At 34.2% G+C, this 19,934-nt stretch overlaps 1 pseudogene; it reads left to right on the forward strand.

Moving 5' to 3' along the window:
- The first annotated feature begins 2,426 nt into the window (after positions 1–2,426).
- LOC107954764 (NADH dehydrogenase [ubiquinone] iron-sulfur protein 1, mitochondrial-like) lies at positions 2,427–7,832 on the forward strand (annotated as a pseudogene).
- Positions 7,833–19,934: the final 12,102 nt, after the last annotated feature.

The following is a 19,934-nucleotide window of genomic DNA, read 5'->3' on the forward strand; positions in this document are numbered from 1 at the left end:
TTTTGGTATGACCTTAGTAATCTTGGTCCAGGTTATTGGGTCGCACAGGGAGGAAAAAAAAGGAAATTTTGAAGATAAATTTGAAGGGAAACATGTACGAACAAAAATAGTGCATATTGACCCTAACATCAGTATCGCCTTAAATATTTTGGTATTTAATTAGAAATTTTGTATTTTGGTATACAAAATTAAGTATAATTTGTTATATATTACTATATATATTGGTATACCATAATATATTGTACTATCGTCATATATACTTGGGTATATTTAAATAATATTTAAATACGGATTAAATATATTATATTATCAAATAATTGTTACATCAAATAGAAAATAAATTTTGGTATAACAATATTTGTTAGTATGCATTAAATTTTGATATATTTTATATACAATTTTTTGAAAGTATATTAAAATATTTGAAGAAATAACAAAATTTTTGTATGATATCAAAATTTTTAATGCGGTACCAAATTCCTAATCAAGTACCAAAATTTTTAATAAAATTTCTCTAAATAGTTTGGTGTTCATTAAAAATTTTGGTATTTGATTATGAATTTTAGGGTCCGTTTGTTTACATGTATAAAGTTTTATGGAAAATGTTTTTTTATATTTTCCTATTTTTGTTTTACAGAAAACAGCTTGGTCAACGGAAAATGACTTACATGTCAACAGAAAATAAACCTTTTTCCTTGTAGAATGACTTACCATTTTGAAGAACGTAAGTCATTTTCCGGAAAAGAGCTCCTCAATAGATAATTTTACTTTTATATAAAAATTAACTTAAATCAAGTTTAATATTATTATATTGATAATAAATTTTATTTTTATTTTTAAAAATATTTAAAATATTAATATAAAATATTATATTTTTTAGTATTATTAAATATACGTATTTAATTATTTATATTTAGTCATATAATAAATTATTAATATAATTAATATAATTTATTATATTTAATAAATTATTTAATATTTAATATTTAAATTTTATTTTAATAGTAAATTTTAAGAATAATAATTTTAAATAATATTATTCACATATTATTGAAAATATCAATATTAATATTTTAATACTAAATATTTATTACAATTATAAATATATTAATAATAAATATTTTGTAGTATAAATGTTAAAATATGTCATAAGTCTATATACTCTTCACAAATTTGCAATTTAGTTTCTATACTTTTATTTTCAATAATTTAGTCCCTCTACTTTCCAGATTTGAAAATTAAGTCCAACTGCTGACATTGTTGATTTTTTTTTGTCAAATTTGTTAAAGTCACATTTTTAAATAAAAAAATACTTAGTTGGTAGTCATGTAACTAAAAAATAATCGCTGCAATGAACTTAAATTTAACAAAATATTTTTAATATATGTAAAAACAATGTAAAATATAAAATTATAGATATAAAATAAACTCAATTAAACAATAAAAAAATAAAAAAAATCTCAAATGTATGATGACTTTTATGAAATATTTTTAAAGAACCTGCCAAACAAAAGAAAATATTTTACACAGATTCATCCAAACACCAGAAAATATTAGTTTTTTCCAGAAAAGTAAGTCATTTTTCAGAAATCATTTTCCGGAAGCCATTTTCAGTGAAACAAATGGAGCCTTAATATACCAAAATACTGAAAAATCTATAACAAGATGCTGTTAAAAATTTTAGTATCATATTAGATATTTTGATTAAAAGTATTGGTTTCACATTAAAATTAAAAATATTAGCATCTTATCATATTATATTTTTGGAATAATTTATCTAAAAATATATTTACTGCTTTTAGGGATGTCAATTAGGCGGGGCGGGTGCGGGTGCTCCCCCTACACCCATTATCACCAAGAATTTTCATCATCATCCTCGCCCAACGACCCGCTATGGGTACAAAACCCAAAACCATCCTCACTCCACGCCCCACAAGACTAAAACCATATCTGCCTCGCGACTCACTTCATATAATATATTTATAAGTATCAGTTAAATAAATATAAACTGAAGTTTTTATGAAAAATGTGTGGAATACTTGTCCTCTGAACTCCAATCACATATGTGACATTATTTCTACTGCCACTATTTTAAAAAAAGTCATCATGATCCTTTAATTGGTAAACAAAATATAACTTCAACACGAGTTTAAAAAATTTTAAAAACTAAAATCCTTTCATAATATCTAAATACAAATGATGTCTCAAATATATCATAAATGTCTTCAAATGCAAGACAAATACAAAAATTAAATACTAATAAATTAATAAAATATTATTAAAATAATTATTAAATTAAAATTTTATAAATATTTATTTTTAAATATGCTTATTATATTTTGCGGGATGGGTGGGTGGGGATGATATAGGTACAAGATCATAACCACGATAAGTCTAATATTTATCTTAATTCCCATCCCACCACCCGTAAAACTCGTACCCATCCTGGGTGTGAGGCGGGATGCGACCAGTGAAACCGCACCGACATCCCTACTTTCTTTATATGAAAGCTTACGGAAACGTGAATTGAAAAGATTAAGCTAAAATTTCTTCAAATAGGTCTTCGAAATGAGCTTGGTCTCTTTGTTCCCCCATTCGAGTACTGTAAGCTACGACGACGTTTCGTAAGCCCCTAAACCACTCCATGAAGACAAAAACGGGTCAACTTGAAGCCCGAGTTCTTGTGGGAATCACACGCCTGTGGATGACACACATTCAACCCAACAGTTCCAATCGAAACTCTCGCCAATCGCCACTCCCTTCTCTCACTTCACAGCTCCAACAAAGGAAAGGCTAAGGCTATCTTCGGGCTGCCAGAAAAATGGGTTTAGGCTTGTTAGCTTCAAGAACCCTAAAATCGTCAAGAATCCTCCATTCCCAATACTCTAGATTCCGACCCATCGTCACCAAACCCGAGCTCCAATCCCCCGACTCCTCATCGGCAGCAGCAGCAGCACCGCAGCCAGAAACCACTCCTTCTCCACCCAAGAAACCCGTTGGCGGTGCACGGATTCACGAACCCGGATGATGCCATCGAGGTTTTCGTCGATGGCTTCCCGGTGAAAATCCCCAAGGGCATGACCGTTCTTCAGGCCTGCGAAATTGCTGGTGTTGACATTCCGAGGTTTTGTTATCATAGTCGACTTTCAATCGCTGGGAACTGCCGTATGTGCCTCGTCGAGGTTGAAAAATCCCCCAAGCCTGTCGCCTCTTGCGCCATGCCTGCTCTCCCAGGTTAGCGTTTCAATTTAACAATTATTATATTTTGTATTTTGTTTTCTCAATTTTACTAGTGTGTTTGAATTTAATTAGATGAACGGATTTGAATTTCTTTGCAGATTTTTGACGTGTTTCAGGATACTAGTAATTTGGATTTAGGGTTCTCAAATTTATTCTATACTATTTTATTCTCTTTAATCTCTGTTATTTAATGTCTTGCTACTAGTTCCATATAGTCGTCATAAAGATACAGAATTATGATCGATTTGATCTTTATAAATTCAGTCATAAATGTTTGTTTTCATCTTCATTTTTGTTTTACATGTTTTAGTAATAATGCATGCAAATGTGTCTAGATTTGTACTTAAAATTTCTTAATATCTAAGTATTTATGTGATTGTAAACAATAATCCTTGTGATAATTTTCTTTCAAGCTTGTCATCCTGTTACCTACTTGGATTTTAAACAATTTAACCTTCGGGGGTTTTATTCCTTTTCTTTTTGGTTTGTGTTGTTTAATTATGCTTGGGACTATAACATAGGAATGAAGATTAAGACGGATACACCTTTGGCAAAGAAGGCACGCGAAGGAGTAATGGAGTTTTTGCTGATGAACCATCCACTTGATTGTCCAATCTGTGATCAGGGTGGAGAATGTGATCTCCAGGATCAGTCTATGGCATTTGGATCTGATCGCGGTCGTTTTACTGAAATGAAGAGATCTGTTGTTGACAAGAATCTTGGTCCTTTAGTAAAGACTGTCATGACTCGGTGCATTCAGTGTACAAGGTAAAAAATTAACCCCAAATATTCCCATCTCTTTTATTTTTTGATTTCAAGCTGGCTGAAATAGAAGATCTGAAATCCGAACTCCGACAGATGCCTGCATATCTTTAAGACTTTATTCAGAGTAACCATATGCATTGATCACCTTTAACTTTAGACATTTGTGGTCACTCATAGGAACCGAGTATGTGTATTGTGTTGATTACCAATTCAGAAGAAAAGATTCTTGATTGTCACAAGTATTGCTGATATTGCAAATTAATACGCTGAGCACCTTTTGAATCACTTCTTGTCCTACATTTACAATCGTTTATGTTAGATTGTGATCAAGTTGGTCTATACAATTTGCAGTGCTAAATTTTGTTTACCTCATTACCTTAGACTGATGCATCTTCTACATTTACACAATTAGTCCACTTTCTAAAGCTTTCATCATAAAAGTTCCCTTGATAGGGATGTCACCTGTAAATGCTTGATGATGTTGCTTTTGGGGGAAAAAAAAACCCAATTACCCTAAATGAAGTTTTGTTTGGGCTTTATGATTCGTAAATAGATTTACCAAGTTTATGTAAAATCTCCTACCTAGTTAGTGTTTTTTTTTGCTTCTTGTATCAAACCAATTTTTACATCTTTTACAAGCAGTTTTTGGGCCAAATCCTTGTGACCTTTTGAGGGTTTGATTATTTGAGAAATATCTATTACCAGCTTTCACATTGTTATACAATCCAAAGGTCTGAGTTTGAGGCTAATAATTTTTTGTGGCCTCTTCAGGTGTGTCAGATTTGCAACAGAAGTTGCTGGTGTTCAGGATCTCGGCATGTTAGGTCGTGGTAGTGGAGAAGAAGTCGGTACTTATGTTGAAAAGCTTATGACAAGTGAACTTTCTGGAAATGTAATTGATATTTGCCCTGTTGGAGCACTTACCTCTAAACCCTTTGCCTTCAAGGCCCGAAACTGGGAGTTGAAAGGAACCGAGACCATTGATGTAACTGATGCAGTTGGATCCAATATTCGGATTGACAGCAGAGGTCCGGAGGTTATGCGTATCCTTCCACGTTTAAATGAGGTAAAGTGTAAACTTCCATAAGATGCTTTTAGTGCACCCTTTTCTAGAAATATTTTTTCTGAAGCCCATCAAGCAATGAACCGTCTTTGTTTTTTCTTGGGCTTGATGCCATGAACTATCTTTTTGACTGCTTTTGTGTCAATCTTAAATTCTTTTGATCTTATTATCATCTCAGTTACTCGAAGGCCTGTGTTATTTCTGTTATGAGATGAGCAACCTCGTTATTAGTTCTCACACAGATGTGACAAATAGCTTAAGATGGGTTATGTTGGTGCCAAACTGTTATTGTGGCTTTTATTGGATTACATTTATGTTATCATTTCGTAATAATTTTTTAGCAAGATAAATTGTTGATAGGTAAAAGTGGCGTATGTGGGATAGAGTTACTACAGTCCTGCTGATGTCTTAGAATGGCTTGTTCATGTGGTAGCATTCTCTTGTTGCAAATTTGTGTGCCTTAGTGGCTAGTTCCTGATCATTATGGTAATGGCAAATTTTGCTAGTCAAAATGGTCATGGCTGGCATTTTATTTCACATGATTCTGTGACTTGAACTGTTGAACAAATTGCCAGTTTTTAAAATTAAGGTCCTGTCTGTTTGGGCAGTGCAGGGGTTTTTTTTTTGGGGGGGGTGTTGGCACCCCCTCTTCCCTTAAAGAATCTAAATAGGGTTCATAGGTTTCATCTAGGAAATAATGATAAGTATCTCTTCCCTGCTTCACTGACCTTTGCAGGATATAAATGAAGAATGGATATCAGATAAGACTCGTTTCTGTTATGATGGTTTGAAGAGGCAAAGGCTAAATGACCCTATGATTCGTGGTGCGGATGGGCGCTTTAAGGCTGTGAGCTGGCGCGATGCTTTGGCTGTTGTTGCTGAGGTTGCCCTTCACGTTAAACCCGAGGAAATTGTTGGGATCGCTGGTCAACTTTCTGATGCTGAATCCATGATGGCACTAAAAGATTTGTTAAACCGCATGGGATCAAACAATGTGTGGTGCGAAGGAACCGGCACAAACCCTAGTGCTGATCTGAGATACAGATATCTTATGAACAGCAGTATTGCTGGTCTTGAGAAGGCAGATGTGTTCCTTCTAGTCGGAACCCAGGTAATACTCTAGCAACTCAAATTCTTATATTCTATGCTTGTCGCATGTATTCTCTGTGAATTTCGCAATGTGTTTCATCTACGTACGTTGCGCATAGTTAGCAATTACCTATCTGAATCCCTTTCACGATAGGTGTTATGTTTTCTTCAAAACTGAACAAATATATTTGGATGCATACTGTCTTTTCATTTAAAAAAGAGGACTTTGATTGACAAAAGCTAAAATATGAAATGTTTCCTAGTAAAAATGTTGAGAATAAAAAACCCAAGTAGCACAAAGATTGTAACAGTATTATAATATACTACCAATAGAGCTGAACATTCTAAGCTGAAAAAATACAAAGCCCAAGAAGAAAAAAGAAAGATGCTATTACGTGGACGGTAAAATGTGTCTGAATAGTATCATTAGATTGGATTTTAGACTATAATAATCATATAGTTCTATGTAACTTTCAGCCAAGGTATGAAGCTGCTATGATAAATGCCAGAATCCGCAAGACCGTTAGGGCATCAAATGCTAAGGTAGGCTACATTGGTCCTCCTGCAGACTTCAACTATGACTACCAGCATCTTGGCTTTGGGCCAAAAACACTTCTTGAGATTGCTGAAGGACGTCATTCTTTCTGCTCAGCCATCTTTAATGCCAAAAACCCAGCCATCATTGTTGGCTCTGGACTGTTCGAGAGGGAGGACAAAGAAGCAATATTTTATGCTGCTGAAACCATTTCAAAGAATGGGAATGTCATTAGACCTGACTGGAATGGATTCAATGTTTTACTTCTCAGTGGTGCCCAGGCTGCAGCCCTTGACCTTGGCCTTGTTCCAGAATCTAGCAACAGCATTGAGTCAGCGAAGTTCTTGTATCTAATGGGTGCTGATGATGTGAATTTGGACAAAGTTCCAGCAGATGCTTTTGTGGTGTATCAGGGGCACCATGGGGACCGAAGCGTCTATCGTGCCAATGTAATTCTACCTTCAGCAGCATACAGCGAGAAGGAGGGTACATATGAAAATACAGAAGGCCGCACTCAACAAACATTGCCCGCCGTACCTACAGTTGGCGATGCTAGGGATGATTGGAAGATCATTCGAGCACTCTCTGAGGTTTCTAGAATTTGTTTACCTTATGATACACTAGGATCCTTACGCTCCAGGATGAGGACCGTAGCACCAAACCTACTGAACGTGGATGAGATAGAGCCAGCTACATTTGGACCTTCGTTGAGTATAGACTGTACCCAAGAGATAAACTTGACACCATTCAAAGCAGCTATCGAGAATTTTTACATGACTAATTCTGTTACCAGGGCATCAAAAATAATGGCACAATGCAGCGCAATGCTATTAAAGGAGTGAGTGGTGGGTTACTAATCTTGATGAACTTTTGAGATTCATCTTTTTTCTTTTTTGGTTCCATTGTGTCATACCTATATAAGCCTGCACTGCCGAGCTTCTCTGAGCAGTGGCTTATATGCCAAATAAAGGAATTTGAGGTCCTTTTGTTTCAATCAATGTAATATGATTTGCAATGTAAAAGCATTTTTCCTGGTAAAACACTGCCTATAAGACTCAAGGGTTAGACTTTGAGATTGAGCAGAGATTTTGCTTGTGCTTTAACATGATCTTATAATTATTTAAGAGTTAAAGTTTCTAATAGTAGGTGCTTTAAGTGTCGGTCAATGTAATAAGAGGTCATTTGGTGATTTCATGGTTTACAATGAGTAAAATTATAAGCTTAAATATGTCAAAGATTCTTATATTCTTTTAAAATTTTAATTTTAATTATTATACTTTTAATTTTGATTAAAAGCATAGCATAAAAATTCCAAATATAAAAAGTATAATACATTAGTTTTACATATAAAAAAGTAGTATAGTTATATTACAATAATAATTCTAAGGAGCTTATGGTTGAGGTGGTTGATGGTATGGTTGGAAGGGAAATGAGGATGTTGCTACCAAGGATGAAAATGATGCAATTGGATTTTGTTCAGCATACTCACGCCGAAGCCACCAAACCCTATCATCTAGATCTAAGTTCAAAAACACTTCTTGTTTCACCGGTATTTGAAACATTTTGGTGGCAAAATAGTACAGTTCATCTTTTTTTGGAATTTCATCTCCCAAATCACGCAAAGCTTCCATTGCATTTGAAATAGTATATTGAGAGTGAGGAAAAATAATTTCATTCACTAACTTCCTTGGACTAGCCATACTCACACAATTTCTCAATCTGAGTAGTTAAGGTATTTCTTAATGATTTTCTACTTGAACTTGATTTTTTTCCTTTATCGTGTACAACCCCAAGTGTTTGCTTTCTTCGATTAGGAATTTCATGAGAAGGGTTTGATGGTACCTCATCAGGAGGAATACCTTCATTCTCGTTACTATGTTCATCTGAATCACCAAATCTCTCATTAGGTACATCATCTCCCATAGGAACCCCACTTGGAAGAACACCAGACGAAGGTGCCCATGCATTCTCTCCAGTGGCTACAATGCCACCAAACATTTGCAACATTAACTCATTCAATCGTGGTTCAATTCCTTTCTTCTTAAATCCTTTAAAATCAGGATTTTCCTACATAACATGTTAAATGTTATACTAAGATTTTTATAATTGTAAATTATTAATTTCAATAAACTTTATGCATTAAAATAATGATAAAGTTAACACTAACCTGAATTTTTGCAGCCCACCATTCTTCGGTAGCATCGACCGTCTTTTTAGATGAACACCATCCAATACCTGTAGATTCCTTAAGCCACTCCCTCCATAACTTCCATTCCTTTTTTAATGTATCCTACTTATTTTTCAATTGAGGTTTTCCATAATTTTTTGTGTTTTTGCTGGAAAAAAAGCAATGACATTTTCCCATCTTTTTGAGTTTAGATGAGTTGTTGGTCTATTACCAGCATTGACTTCATTCACGCGAAGTTCACAAAATATCAACGTCAGCTCATCATCCCAAATAGCTTTTGTTGCTAAGATACTATCTCCCTCCACAAAATTTCGTGTCTTTACCATCTATTATTATTATTATTTTGATTTTAAATGTCAACCGACATAAAACCATAAGTATATAATTAGAAATAATAATATAGTTTCATAAAAAAAATAAAAATAACACATCACGAATGGATGAAAGCCATAATATGAACACTAAAGAAAAAATTCTCAAAGATCCATTGTAAACAATAACGAGGATATAGAAAGGATAATTGATTATGACTATTTTTTCAAAAGTGTAAACAAACTTGAGCAGTTAGTTTTTCTTAGCAACACTAGTCATCAAATTTTTATTTACCGTTCTAGTTTATCTTTGGAAAGCTTTAACTTTGTTTATAACTGGACTAAAGTGACTTGTTAATCTCTTATCCTTATCCTCACCTCCTTCTCTTATCCTCACAGCCTCAAGAAAAGTCTATTCCTCCATTCATTTCACTTGTTAATCTCTTGGCCAAATCGGGTTTCTTTGATAAAGCATTTTCCCAGTTTCAATCTATAAGAAAAATGTTCCCATAAAACCCGCCTTCCATCTGTTTGTACAATGTTCTCTTTGGATGTTGTATCAAAGAGAAAACACTTTATTATTTATATATCTTTTTTGTCCATTTTTAATGCTTTCAATGGAGACCTTGTGAAAAAATATCCTAGATAATAATTAGTATATGTGGCCTTCCTACCTCTTCTTCATCAAAACTATTTTTTTAAAGATTAATATTACAATAATCTCATCTTCAACTTTATCAAAAATTCTTCTAATTCATAATAAATACATGAATTTGAAATGTTAATTTTTGCTTTAAACTACTGATTTTTAAGTAAGTAATTTTACGATAAAGTTTAAAAATATTATTCAAATAATTTTCAAGATTAAGTTATGAAAAATTAAAATAGAAGAGCTTTTTCTATTTATAAAAGAAAAGTGAGATAGAAGAAATCAAATATAATGAATAACAGTTAAGTTATATTTCATCATTAAGAGGAGAGTTGAATAACATTCACAAAATCATTAATACATCTATTATTTATGTTTGTGGTTTACCCAGATGACTTCTTTTGCATTTTAAAATGAGGTAGCATGGATAAATTTTTTAAATTGGTATTTAATATATATGAATATCAATTAAATAAATTTTAAATATAAAATATTTATAATATATCATCCAAACACCCGAAAAGAAGCATCCTAATATTATTTACTAATTAGAAAATAACATGAATGCTAGTTTTTATTTTAATATTCATATATTATAATTATATTTATAATAGTATGTCTTTAAAGTTCCCATTAGTTTTGTACTGAATTAATTGAGCTTTACCAAACATTTAATGCAGGGGCCTTTCTTTCCTTTTACAAACAGTAGGTTAAATTCTTCTAAATTCTGTTGGTAACCTTGTATTATTCATAATTATTCATTGTTCCCCACTAATGTACATTTTAGGTAATAAACTAATAATACAGTGGAAAGGGGAGAGGAGGCTTTTATTAGTTTTGACTTTTGAGTGTCAACCTAGGCAATTGAATTGAGTTTTGGTCGGTGGAAGGATTTGGATACATACCGTTGATGATGAAACGCATTCATTTTTTAGAATTGTAGTTTAGTATCAAGAATTTTAGGTGTTCTACTTCTAGAAAACGGGACTAAGGGCTCAAACGTTGCTAATCACTAGAAATGACTTGGTGATAGAATGGCAGCATGTATAAATAGAAAATAGAAGCTCAGTCTCTCCATTATCAATAGAGTTAGGCTAGTTAGGCAATGAAAACTTCAGATATATCTTATATGCTATTGACTCGAACGTTGTTTTTGAGTAATACACTTCTCCGGAGACTTATACTTTTAATCTTTTGATTTGTGGGTTATGTGATTTGGGTCATTTGGAGGATGCCCGAGAGTTGTTTGATAAAATGCCTGAGAAAGGTTGCTTGCCGAATGAGATGGATTTTATTGTAAGGAGTGGTCTTTCCCCTTATACAGTAAGTGTAATACCCCTTACCCGTTTCCGTCGCCAGAATAGCATACGATGCATTACCAGATTTTACTGAATTAATTTTTCTGTTATTACAAGTTTAATTACTATTCATTTATCGAATCATGTCATGACGTCCCTTGGATGGGTCTTCGAAGCCCAAAACATACATCGGGACTAAATTGATATTAAATCGAAGCCATAAGAAATTTTTCACAAAATCTCAAAGTTATACTTACTCTAGCCATACCAACAGCTAAGTTACAAACATTCATTTCTATGTAATATTGGTATTTAGTCTATACATGCCATTCTTTCAAAATAAGTCATTTTCAAATACCAAAAGATATGGGTTGATAGTGTGATAAAGCTCCGACTAATCTCCAACCTTCGAGCTCCCGAACACTACAAAATAGAGAAAAAAAAGAACGGGGTAAGCACATTGTGCTTAGTAAGTTCATGCAACAAGAATTATACTTACCATATTATACACCTATCATTTAATAACACAAGCACACATCCAATTCACATAAACATATACCTATCACATACAAACTCAACTTTTGCATTAGTTAAGTAAACATCATATAAATTCATTACAAAGACAAATGATTGATGAGCTCTTCAATTCCATATTTTCCATTCCCTTGTTATTTTCCCATATTTATCCCATTGAATTTTTCAAAATTTCGATGGATTTTCAGGGGTACACTTTAGTGTACAAATTCGGGTCCGTCAATTCATATTCATGTGCGCACATTTCTATTTTAGAGAGCACACTCCCGTGAACCTCATCCTTATAGCGGGATTACCAGTCCAGACTAAATCCCATGTAATATAAACTCATAGAGTATTGTCGGGATTACCAGTCCAGGCTAAATCCCCTGCAACGATAATTACTCTAATGAGCTTAGATTTGAATTACTAGTCCAGGCTAAATGCAGACCCTAATTCGGATTACCCACCCGGGCTAAACCCATTTTCTACATATTCTTCGGGAGGGCTATATCAGAATAGGATCACCCGTCCGGGCTAGATCCTTTTTACCGTCAATTCCTTTTCAGAGATCCATCGAATTTCCTTTCATTCAATCGGGATTTATGTTCTCTTTTCATCAAGAATATCAATAATTCATTAATTATCATACAATAAACATCTAAATCATATTCACATCAAGAAAAATATATTTCAAGCATTTAAGAATATAATTCAAGTTACACGAACTTACCTCGACACTTGTTCGTAACCAAAAATCTACTAATCCTGAACTTTTTCTTTTCCTCGATCTTGCTTCGTATTTGAATTTTCCGGATCTAAATAAATAAATTTAATCATTAATCTAATACTTTTCAAGTTCATATGTAACATTCTCTACAATTCCATTATTATTTATAGTGCATTCAAAGCTGTCTCACTGAGTCACAGTCACTAAATTATTTATATCTTGAGCTACGGAACTCCAAATTAAGATCCGATAATTTTTCCCGAAACTATACTCACATATATTATTACCATAAAATTTTACGAATTTTTGGTTTACCAATAAGTACAATTTATTCTTTAAAGTTTCCCCTGTTTCACTGTTCGACAGTTCCGACCTCTCCACTAAAAATTAATTATCTCATTGTACAGAATTCAGATGATGTTTCCATTTGTTTATTCTGAAAATAGACTCATTAAATATTCTAACCATATAAATTATAACTCCTAATAATTTTTTTACAATTTTTACTGATTTTCCAAATTCAGAACAGGAGAACCCGAATTCATTCTGACATTGTCTCACAAAATCTATTATATCTCATGATTTACAATTCCATTGCTTACACCGTTTCTTTTATAAGATATAGACTCAATAATATTTAATTTAATATTTTATTCATCCTCTAATTCGATCTCTACAATTTTTGGTGGTTTTTCAAAGTTAGACTACTGCTGCTGTCCAAAACTGTTTTAGTGCATAATGTTAATTACCATTCTTTCCCTAAGCTTTCAATAAATGATAATTCCATCCCTACTCAATTAACCTCTCAATTGAGCTGATTTTTCTCAACCAAAACTTTATTCTATCACTTTAAACTACTTTATAACCTTTGGTAATCAGAATTTTAGCACTAGACTTTAATTCCAAACTTTTTCACAATTAAGTCCTACAAATCAATTTCTATTGAAATTACCTAATAAAATCATCTCATAAACAAATTAAAGCTTAAATTTCATCCTATTTCATCATAAAATTCCAGCACACATTCATAGCAACTTTCAAATTCATTCATAAAATCAAAAAATAATGAATTTAGTAATAGGACCTAGTTGTAAAAATCTTAGTAACACAAAAATTACAAGAAAAAGGCAAGGATTAACTCACTTGGTGAAAAAAATATGAAAAACCAGCTTGAAGAAACCCTTAGGATGTTTTTTCACTGACGAGAATGCAGAAAAATAAAGAGAATTCTAGATATTCCACTTTAGTCCTAACTTTTAAAGTAAAATTTGCAATATTCTAATTTTACCCTTAATTCTTCAATTCTCCTGATTTTTCTCAGCGTATGCCGCCCAAAATATCTTCTTTTGGGATTATTTGCAATTTATGTCCATCCTCATTTAACAATTGAGCTATTTAATCCTTCTAGTAACTTTTACACCTTTTTCAATTTAGTCCTTTTCACTTAATTGACTACCCAAACATTAAAATTTTCTAACGAAATTTTAATACCATATTACTAACACTTCATAAATATTTATAAAAATATTTTTGACTCGATTTTACGAGATCGAGGTCTCGATACCTTGTTTTTACCTAATTTCGTCAATAATTTCTTTTTCTAACTAACCACTAAATCGATAAAATTCTTCTATCTATATTTTCATACGATTTTCCTATCATATCAATATTCATGCAAAAATATTAAAATAAGTTTCTCTTTAAATCAGATTTGTGGTTACGAAATCACTATTCCAATAACCTTGAATTTGGGCCATTACAACTCTCCCCCCTTTAAGGATTTTCGTCCTCGAAAATCTTACCAGTAAAGAGGTTCGAGTATTGTTTCCTTATTGCCTCCTCCGGTTCCCATGTCGCTTCCTCTATCCCGTGCTTTTTCCATAATACTTTCACCAAATTTATCTTTTTATTTCTAAGCTCCTTTGTTTCCCGTGCCAATATCTTGACCGGTTCTTCATTGTAAGTCATATCCGGCTGAATCTCCACTTCTGTCGGAGAAATAGCATGTGAAGGATCTGATCGATACCGTCGTAGTATAGATACATGAAAAACATTATGATTTCTATCGAGTTCCGGTGGTAATACCAATCGATAAGCGACCGGCCCAATTCTTTCTACGATATCATATGGCCCGATAAATCTTGAACTCAATTTGCCCTTTCGACCGAATCAGAGAACTTTCTTCCAAGGAGACACTTTTAAGAATACCTTATCACCCACCTGAAATTCAATCTCTTTTCGTTTAAGATCAGCATATGACTTCTGACGATCGGAAGCTGCTTTTAGACTATCCCGAATCACCTTGACTTTTTCTTCTATTTCTCGGATCAAATCAACCCTATGTATCTTCTTTTCACTAAGTTCTGTCCAATATAACGATGTTCTACATTTTCTACCATACAAAGCTTCATACGGAGCCATTTTAATACTAGACTGATAACTGTTATTATAAGTAAATTCAATCAAAGGTAGATACTTCTCCCAATTACCTTCAAACTTTAATACACAACATCTGAGCATATCTTCCAGTACCTGAATTACACGCTCAGATTGGCCATCTGTCTGAGGATGAAATGCAGTGCTAAAATGCAATTGAGTACCCAAGGCTTCTTGCAATTTGTCCCAGAAACAAGATGTAAATCGGGGATCTCTATCAGAGATAATAGAGATTGGCACTCCATGCAGCCTGACAATCTTAGATATATACAGTTCAGCCAATTTATCTAGAGAATAATCCATACGTACCGAGATAAAATGTGCTGATTTTGTTAATCGATCAACGATCACCCAAATGGCATCTTTCTTTTTCGGTGACAATGGTAATCCCGACACAAAATCCATAGTAATTCTTTCCCATTTCCATTCCGGTATAGTAATTGGCTAGAGCAATCTCGAAGGTACCTGATGTTCTGCTTTGACCTGTTGACATATCAGACATCTTGATACAAACTCAGAAATATCACGTTTCATACCTGGCCACCAGTACATCTTCTTCAAATCATTATACATTTTATTACCTCCCGGATGCACGGATATAATACCACTGTGTGCCTCGTGTAAAATCTTCTATACAAGCTTTGAATTCTTTGGTACACATACTCTGCCTCTGAATAATAAACAACCATCAATCCCAATCTAAAATTTTGAATCATTACTTGACTCACATTGTACCCGTTTAGCCTGTAGCTTCTCATCATTTTTTTGAGCTTCATATATTTGTTGTAGAAATGTCGGTTTAACTCTCAACTCAGCTACGACTGAACCATCATCAACCAAAGACAATTGGGCATTCATAGCTTGCAAAGAAAACAGAGATTTTTAACTTAAAGCATCAGCAACAACATTAGCCTTACCCGGATGGTAATCAATAATCAAATCATAGTCCTTTATCAATTCAAGCCACCTACGCTATCTCAAATTCAGATCTTTATGTGTCATCAGATATTTCAAACTTTTATTATCAGTATAAATATGACATTTTTCACCATACAAATAATGCCGCCATATTTTTAATGCAAATACAATAGCAGCTAATTCAGGATCATGCACCGGGTAATTTCTTTCATGTGTATTAAGTTGTCTCGAAGCATAAGCTATAACTTTACCTTCTTGCATCAAGACACAACCTAAACCATTTAATGATGCATCACTATAAATAATAAATTCTTTACCCGATTCAGGTTGTACCAACACAGGTGCTTTTGTCAACAAATCTTTCAATCGGTCGAAACTCTGCTAGCATTCCTCAGTCCACTCAAATTTAACATCTTTTTGTAATAAACGGGTCATCAGAGAAGCTATCATAGAGCAACCCTTTACAAATCTCCGATAATAACCAGCAAACCCAAGAAACTTCTAACTTCAGATACATTTTTCGGTGGACTCCAATTGACAATAGCTGAGATTTTACTCGAATCTACCATAATGCCTTCAACGGATACTGTATGTCCGAGAAAACCCACTTCTCAAAGCCAAAATTCACATTTACTGAATTTAGCATATAGCTGCTTTTCTCGCAGAATTTGCAACACAATTCTCAAATGTTCTACATGCTCATTTTCGTCTCGGGAATAAACCAAGATATCATCAATAAAAACTACCACAAACCTGTCTAAGTATGGTCTAAATATCCGATTCATCAGGTCCATAAATACTGCAGGTGCATTAGTCAGCCCAAACGGCATAACCAAAAACTCGCAATGCCCATACCTGGTTCTGAAAGCTATTTTCAGTACATCTGACTCCTTTACCTGTAACTAATAGTAGCCTGATCGGAGATCAATTTTTGAAAATACAGTGGGACCCTTCAACTGGTCAAACAGATCATCAATCCGAGGCAACGGGTACTTATTCTTTATGGTGACTTTGTTAAGCTGTCGGTAATCAATACATAATCTTGAAAACCCGTCCTTCTTCTTCACAAATAGAATCGGAGCACCTCAAGGTGAATGACTTGGTCGGACAAAAACCCTGTCAATAAGTTCTTGCAACTGTGTCTTTAACTCCTTTAATTCCGTAGGAGCCATACGATACAGAGCTATGGAGATCGAAGTAGTTCCCGGAATCGGATCTATAGAAAATTCCACTTCTCTTTCTGGTGGCAACCCCGGTAATTCCTCTGGAAACACATCAGAAAATTCATATACAACTGGCACTGGCTGGATCTTTGACTCAGATACCTTAGTGTCTAACACATATGCCAAATAAGCATCATACCCTTTTCTGATACACCTCTGAGCTGTCAGCACTGAAATCACATTAGATAATTCCTCTGTCTGATCAGATTTAACCCGAAGTAATTCTCCATTCTGACACTTCAACACAATATATTTCTGTCTACAGTTTACTACTGCATCATGCTGAGTTAGCCAATCCACACCCAATATCACATCGAACTCATCAAAAGGAAGTAACATCAAGTCAGTCGAGAAACAATAACCTCTTACCATCAGTGGACAATTTTTACAAACTTTATCCTCACAAACTGGCCCAGGGGGTTCGAGACTTTAACCACAAATTCAGTAGGTTCAACAGATAAATTTTTAACAAATACTAATTTTGTGCATATGTATGAATGTGTAGAACCAGGATCAATCAATGCAGTAATATCAGTATCAAGTAAAGAAAATGTACCAGTAATAACATCAGGTACTGAAATATCTTCTCTAGCACGGATGACATATGTCCCTGCAGGTGCTCGTGCTTTAGGCCTGCCTGCAGTATCTCTCGTAGCTCCTCGGCTACCACCGAAATCACCAGATGGTCAAGGTGGTCTACCCCTCAAAATTGGATTATTCGGCTTCGATGTCTGTTTAGCTTCTTTTTCACCCCTTTCTGGACAATCTCTGAGGAAATGATCGAAAGAACCACATCGGTAACAAGCCCCACTCTTTAATCGGCATTCACCAAAATGAGTTTTATTACAGTACTGGCATCTTGGCTTAGGGGTACGAACACTGCCAACACTGGTCACTGATGGAGTAGAAGGTCTTGGATTAGTACGCTGAAAACCTCGCTCTTTACCCGAATACCCAGTGGCTGAGGTAAAACGATACTGGTATTTCTTCAATTTCTTTGAAGCAGAAAACTGAGATTTTTCCATCGATCTTTTACTGAAAACCCGAGCTTCCCTTTCAACTTGTTTCTTTTCTTTGCTTAATTCTTCTACTTTATAAGCTCGCTCTGCCAATGTAGAAAACTCTCGAATTTCAAGAATTCCGATCAGTAGCTTAATTTCTTCATTCAACCCTTCTTCGAATCGTTTGCACATTTCAGCCTCTGATTGTACCCATTCCCGAGCATATTTACTCAATCGGACAAATTCTCCTTCATACTCAGATACTGATATGTTACCCTGTTTTAGCTCAAGAAATTCTTTTCTCTTTTGATCAAGGAACCTTTGACTAATATATTTTTTTCTGAACTCGGTTTGAAAGAATTCCTACGTAATTTCTTCTTTCAGAACAACTGAAACTTTAGTATTCCACCAGTGGTAAGCTATATCTTTTAGCAATGATACTGCACATTTCAGACACTCTTCTGGTGTGCAAGATAATTCCTCCAAAACCCGAATAGCATTCTCTAACCAAAACTCAGCTCGTTCGGGATCATCATTAACTGTAGCTCTGAATTATTCTGCCCCATATTTTCTAATTTTATCAACCGGAGCTTTCATTTTCTGATAGATTCGGCACCTGTACCCTGCGAAATCTTGGGAACCGATGGAGGAGGAGGAGGGGGATCTTGAGTTTGCTGCACTACAGGGTTAGTTCTTATATACTGAGTAAACCATTCATTCATCATTTGATAGAAGACCATTTTAGCTTCTTCATTTTGGTCCCTTGTCTCGGACCTTCTACTACTAGTAGCTTCAACTTCTCTTTGTTTTGAAGCCGGAGCATGACTCCCGGCTTCCTCGGGTTGAGCTCAGTCGGCAGACATTTACTATAAGAAAATCACATTAAAATGGTCAGGAGATATCACACTATCAATAATAATTTAAATGGCATGTATAGCTAATCTCATATTTGCTACGTCGGTCCGAGAACCGGCTAAACCGTAGCTCTGATACTAACAAATGTAATACCCCCTACCCGTTTCTGGAATAGGATACGAGACATTACCAGATTTTACTGAATTAATTTTTTTGTTATTACGAGTTTAATTACTATTCATTTATCGAATCATGTCATGACGTCCCTTGGATGGGCCACCGAAGCCTAAAACACACATCGGGACTAAACTGATATTAAATCGAAGCCATCAGAATTTTTTCACAAAATCTCAAAGTTATACTTACTCTAGCCATATCAACAGCTAAGTTACAAACATTCATTTCTATGTAATATTGGTATTTAGTCTATAAATGCCATTCTTTGAAAATAAGTCATTTTCAAATACCAAAAGATATGAGTTGATAGTGTGATAAAGCTCCGACTAATCTCCAACCTTCGAGCTCCCGAGCACTACAAAATAGAGAAAAAAAAAGAACGGGGTAAGCACATTGTGCTTAGTAAGTTCATACAACAAGAATTATAGTTACCATATTATACACCTATCATTTAATAACACAATCACACATCCAATTCACATAAACATATACCTATCACATACAAACTCAACTTTTGCATTAGTTAAGTAAACATCATATAAATTCATTACAAAGACAAATGATTGATGAGCTCTTCAATTCCATATTTTCCATTCCCTTGTTATTTTTCTAAATTTATCCCGTTGAATTTTTCAAAATTTCGATGGATTTTCAGGGGTACACTTTAGTGTACAAATTCGGGTTCGTCAATTCATATTCATGTGCGCACATTTCTATTTCAGAGAGCACACTCCCGCGAACCTCATCCTTACAACGGGATTACCAGTCCAGGCTAAATCCCCTGTAATATAAACTCATAGAGTATTGTTAGGATTACCAGTCCAGGCTAACTCCCCTGCAACGACAATTACTCTAATGAGCTTAGATTTGAATTACTAGTCTAGGCTAAATGCAGACCCTAATTCGGATTACCCACCCGGGCTAAACCCATTTTCCACATATT

Source organism: Gossypium hirsutum, chromosome D07 (genome assembly GCF_007990345.1).
Source record: "Gossypium hirsutum isolate 1008001.06 chromosome D07, Gossypium_hirsutum_v2.1, whole genome shotgun sequence".
Classification (NCBI taxonomy): Eukaryota; Viridiplantae; Streptophyta; class Magnoliopsida; order Malvales; family Malvaceae; genus Gossypium; species Gossypium hirsutum.